The sequence below is a fragment of the Sciurus vulgaris genome (genome assembly GCF_902686455.1).
Source record: "Sciurus vulgaris genome assembly, chromosome: 8".
NCBI classification, from domain to species: domain Eukaryota; kingdom Metazoa; phylum Chordata; class Mammalia; order Rodentia; family Sciuridae; genus Sciurus; species Sciurus vulgaris.
The window spans coordinates 13,179,184-13,185,183 of record NC_136468.1 but is presented as its reverse complement, the minus strand read 5'-3'; the positions used below and the strand labels follow the sequence as shown (position 1 = coordinate 13,185,183).

General features: G+C 38.6%; 1 gene segment (V, D, J or C); it reads left to right on the top strand.

Annotated features, from left to right (window-relative positions):
* The first annotated feature begins 4,653 nt into the window (after window positions 1-4,653).
* The window catches only part of LOC306668780 (T cell receptor beta constant 1-like), a 102,246-nt gene continuing 100,899 nt past the window's right edge, over window positions 4,654-6,000 (top strand). The window contains exons 1-2 of the C gene segment in view: window positions 4,654-4,721; window positions 5,036-5,338.

Sequence of the window (6,000 nt, the reverse complement as noted above, 5' to 3'; positions counted from 1 at the left end):
GTTTTCCTTAATTTCTCTCTTTAGTGTTCTGTAGTTCTCATTGTAGATGTCTTTCATCTCTTTTGTTAGATTGATTCCCAAGAATTTATTTTTGAGACTATTGTGCATGGGGTAGTTTTCCTGATTTTTCTTTCAGAGGATTCATCACTTATGAATAAAAATGCACTAGATATATGAGTGTTGATTTTATATCCTGCTACATAATTGAATTCATCTCTGAATTCTAAAAGTTTCCTGGTGGAATTATTCAGATCCTCTAAATGTAGAATCATGTCATCAGCAAATAGAGATAGTTTGAGTTCATATTTTCCTATTCATATCCCTTTACTTCCTTTGATCTCTGTAATTGATTTGGCTAGAGGTTCAAGGATGTTGTTGAATAGAAATGGTGAAAGAGAACATCCCTGTATTGTTTGGGTTTTTAGGGAGAATGCTTTCAGTTTTTCTCTGTTTAGAATGATACTGGCCATGGGGTTAGCATAGATAGCCTTTCAATGTTGATATATGTTCTTACTATTCCTATTTTCTCTAGTGTTTTGAGCATGAAGCGGTGCCATACTTTATCAAATGCATTCTCTACATCTATTGGAATAATCATATGATTCTTAACTTTAAGTCTGTTGATGTGGCGAATTACTTTTATTGATTTCCAGATGTTGATCCAGCCTTGCATCCCTAGGATAAAACCCACTTGATCATGGTGCACTATCTTTATAATATGTGTTTGCATGTGATTTGCTAAAATTGTGTTAAGAAAATTTACATCTATATTCATTAGGGATATTGGTCTGAAGTTCTCTTTCCTCAATGTGTCTTTGTCTGGTTTTAGTATCAGGGTAATATTAGCTTCTTATAATGAGTTTGGAAGGGTTTCCTCTTCTTGTACTCAGTGGAAAACTTTGAGGAGTATTAGAATGAGTTCTTCTTTGAAGGTCTTGTAGAACTCAGCTGTGAATCCATCTGTCCCAGACTTCTCTTCATTGGTAGGCTTTTGATAACTTCTTCTACTTCATTGCTTGAAATTGATCTATTTAAATTGTGTATGTCCTACTGACTTAGTTTGGGTGGATCATAGATCTCTAGAAATATGATGATGTCTGTGGTATTTTTCCATTTTGTTACATTATAGATTTTCAAAATAGCTTCTAATTATGTTTTGTATTTCAATAGTGTCTGTTGTGATATTTCTTTTTCATGATAAATTTTAGTAACTTGAATTTTCTCTTTCCTTCTCCTTCTGTGGATAAGGGTTTATCAATTTTGTTTATTTTTTCAAAGAACCAACTTTTACTTTTGTCAATTTTTGAATTGTTTCTTTTCTTTCAATTTCATTGATTTCCAGCTCTGATTTTAAATATTTCCTATCTTCTATTACTTTTGGTGTCGATCTGTTCTTCATTTTCTAGGACTTTGAGCTCTAATGTTAGGTCATTTATTTGTCAACATTTTCTTCTTTTATTGAATGTGCTCCATGCAATGAATTATCCTCTTAGTCCTGCTTTCATAGCATCCCAGAGATTTTGATATATTGTATCATTATTCTCCTTTACCACAAAGAAATTTTTAACTCTCCCCACGTCTTCTGTTATCTGTGCATCATTCAGTAGTGTATTACTTAGGCTCCAGATGTTGGAGTAATTTCTGTTTTTATTTTATCATTGATTTCCAATTTCATTCCATTATGATCTGATAGAAGGCAAGGTAGAATCTCTATTTTTTGTATTTACTAAGGGCTGCTTGTGGCACAACATATGGTCTGTTTTAGAGAAGGATCCATGTACTGCTGAGAAGAAGGTATATTAGCTCATTGATGAATGAAATATTCTACATATGTCTGTTAAGTCCAAGTTACTGATTGTTATTGAGTTTTATGGTTTCTTTGTTCAATTTTTGTTTGGAAAATCTGTCCAATTGTGAGAGAGGTGTGTTAAAGTCACTGATTATTATTGTGTTGTAGTCTATTTGATACCTGGAATTGAGAAGGGTTTGTTTAACATACATGGATGCACTCTTGTTTGGGGAATATATTTATGATTGTTATATCTTCCTGATTTATGCCTCACTTAAGCAGTATGAAATGTCCTTCTTTATCCATTCTGACTAACTTTGGCTTGAAGTTTGCTTTATCAGATATGAGGATGGAAAACCCTGCTTTTTGAACTGACTCTGTGTGTGGTATATTTTTCCCCCTCCTTTCACCTTTAGTTTGTGAATGTCTTTTTCTATGAGTTGAGTGTCTTGAAGTCAGCATATTGTTGGGTCTTTCTTTTTAATCTAATCAGCCAGTTGATATCATTTGATTAATGACCTTAGGCCATTAACATTCAGGGTTATTTTTGTAATATGACTTGTGTTCCTGATCATTTTCATTATTTTTAGCATTTAATTGACTTGGTTTCTCCTTTAATTAGCTATTCCTTTAGGGTAGTTCTTCCTTTTGCTGACTTACATTGTTGTTTATCATTTATTCCTAATGGAATATTCTGCTGAGAATGTTCTGCATGCAGACTTTCTATTTGTAAATTCTTTTAGCTTTTGTCCATCATAGAAGGATTTTATTTTGTCATCAAATCTGAAGGTACTTTTTGCTGGGTATAAGATTCTTTGTTGGCATTCATTTTCTTTCAGAGCCTGAAATATGTTGTTCCAGGCCCTTCTTGCTTTTAGGGTCTGGGCTGAGAAATCTGCTCATATCCGTATTTGTTTCCCTTACATGTAATCTGATGTTTTACTCTCACAGCCTTTAAAATTGTATCTTTATTTTTCATGTTAGGTATTTTCATTATAATGTGCCTTGGTGTGGGTCTGTTGTAATTTTGTACATTTGGTGCCCTGTAAGCACTTGTATTTGATTTTCCATTTCGTTCTTCAGATTTGGGAAATTTCCTGATATTATTTCATTGAATAGATTATTCATTCCTTTGGTTTGTATCTCTGTGCCTTCCTCAATCCCAATAATTCTTAAATTTGGCCTTTTCATGATATTCCATAATTCTTGGAGTTTCCGTTTTTTGATTTCTTACCTTCTCTGTTTGGTCAACTTTGTTTCAAGATTAAATATTTTGTCTTCATTGTCAGAGGTTCTGTCTTCCAAGTGATCTAGCCTGTTGGTTATACTTTCTATTGAGTTTTTAATTTGATTTATTCTTCCCTTCATTTCAAGGATTTCTGTTTGTTCTTTTTTTTTTTCCTTCAGAAATTCTATCTTATTATTGAAATGATTTTTTGTTTCCTGCATTGCTCTTTTAAATGTTTATTGCTGTGATCATTCATTGTCTGCATTTGCTTTCTTATCTCACCATTTTCTTCTCCGATCATTTTAATTATTTGTGTTCTGAACTACATTTTTGACAATTTCTCTGCCTGATGTCATTGTATTCTACTTATATGGCATGTAGGTTTGTTTGGGACACTTTCTTCCCTTGTTTTCTCATATTGTTTTTGTATCTTCCCCTCTAGCAGTGGAAATTTAGGTACTGCAGAGTTCACCTATAGACTTATAATTTCCCTGCAGGTTTCCAATCACTCACATTGAATGAGAGATCAATATTAGCAGCACACCATACAAAGAGTATGCATTCTTAACCCAAATGATCCCTATTAAGATTTAACCATACTGTCTTAATAAACAGAGATGATGAGTTCAATTATTATCTACAGCATAAACAATGGGTTTGCAATAAGGACCAAAATTTCCAATGGTGAACAAAGAGCTTGGGGAAGGGTGTAGGATAGAACTTTAATGAGATACGAAATGAGTCTATACAGGTAATATGTCATAGGAAGAGTGAATGCATAACTAAAAGAAATAGGTTGTAAGCATGAGAAAAGGGAGAGTCTCCAAAACAACAGATAGAAATGAAGAACATAGAGTGAGAAAGATATTAATAAAAGAAAAAAGAATGATTAATAGGAATAACTTTAATAATACTACTAATTTTAAAAAATTCTGCAATAAAACTATGCTGTACTGTTCAAACCTCCTTGTCTTCAGTAGCCCAAAGTCTGTGAAGATCTTGATAACATGGGATCCCAGAAATGGTGCTGTCCCACTTGGATGGTGGTCTCCAGGTCAAGAATAATCAATGTTGGTGGGTAGAGGTGCCCCCTGTGTTGATAGATGGTCAGCTGCAGCGTGGACACTAGACCATTCTGGTGAGGGTATGCTGGCGACAGCTGACCTGGGCTGGTGGCTCAGAGAGCCAATATCTTTTTAGAATGAAGTCAAGTGACAGGTGAGGGGAATTGTCATGAGATGGTCATGAGGGGAAGAGTTCTTGGAAGGTAGGAAGTGCATTCGACTCAGTTATGAAGGTGCTGCACTGGGCACTGGATTTGCGAGGCAGTGTCAGACCCCAGTCCACTAAGTAAAGCCCTGAGGATTCCAGGGACAATGACTTTGAAGATAGGACAGAGAAGCTCAGAATTGGGTAAAAAGTCTTTAATTCACAAATGTATGTCCTTTGCCACATAAGAATCTCATTAATCACCCAGTGTTCAGGTCTCAGAGCACCTTCTATACATGTGATGGGAGGCATCCTGGATCACTGGCAAGGACCACCAGCAGGGGGCAGATGAGCGCACCCCAGGATCCTGTGTTCAGGCACCCATCCTCCAGGGCTGGGAAAAGGAAGGAGGGGACATATGGTCAGACCTCTCCAGAGAAGGTGGTGTGAGGCCAATGCTGAAGATGCTGCTGCTTCTGCTGCTTCTGGGGCCCAGTAAGGACGTACTCCTCCCTGGGAGTGTGGGCTTGTGTGTGTGTGTGTGTGTGCTGGTGTGAGTGAAGTGGTGGCCAGGCATTGTGGAATGTTTGTGCCTATAAAAGTGAGAGGGTATGTCCAGGCTGTCCGAAGTGCACAGGGTGAGGCAGCAGGTAGGGGAGGCAGGGGAGTATGGTCCCAGGGAATCTGAGAGGATGCCTGGGGAGAGGAAAGGATTTCCCTGGGGCTGGGAGAAAGGTGGTGGGAGAGCTGAGTGTTCTGGGTCCTGCCTGACTCTGGTCCTGCTGGCCTCCTCTGTCCCTGTGTTTCAGCAGGCTCTGGGCTTGGTGCTCATGTCTCTCAACATCCAAGCAGGGCCATCTGTAAGAGTGGGACCTCTGTGAAGATCAAGTGTCATGCTGTGGGCATCCAGTTCCAAACTGTGTATTGGTACCGCCAGTTCCCGAAAGACAGCTTCGTGCTCATGGCAGTTTCTAATGTGGGCTCTGATGTCACCTGGGAAAAAGATTTTTCCGAGGACAAGTTTCCCATCACTCACCCAAACTTCACCTTTGCATCTCTGATGGTGATGGGTGTACTTTCTGAAGACAGCGGCTTCTACTTCTGTGGTGCCAGTGACACAGTGCTAGGTGGAAGTCAGAGACCTAGGCAAGAAGGCTTGAGCAGCCTGCCCCGCCCACCCTCAGACCCAGGAGCCCATGGGAGGAGCCTGGGCAGAGAAAACCGCAGCTTCTCTCAAGGAGACCTCTGCAAACATTGTTGTTGGGGGCAGAGTGATGTAGAAAGATAATCTGGATGTAGAGGGTTGTCGTGGTGGATAATTTTGCCCAGATTTTGAAAAGGGGGAATAAAGTGGAGCCAATAATATGACCAACTGACATGGAAAGTTCCCCATGTATTTGACGACCTGGGTCATTGCCTGACTCTGCCATGTTGTCCCTGTTTTCTTGATAAGTCTACATGTTATCCCACAGCTACATTTGTAGACATCTACAAATTGCTGTAAATTTCTGTAATTTTTTGTTTGGTAGCTGCCTTTCTAAGAAGTTCAGCACTGTCTTGTCACCTAGCTGGATCCTCAAGATCAACAGAAGTCATGAGGCAACCAGGCAGATAGAGTTACTCATAGAAGGATCACTGCTGTGGTAAAACCCCCTCTGCAGGTTCCGAGTATATCTGAAACTTTCCTTGAGAGGGTTATGGTGAGCTGTTCGGCAGATTTGGATTAATAGTGAGAGAAGTCAGAGGAACCCTATAGAAAGACTTTAGATCACAT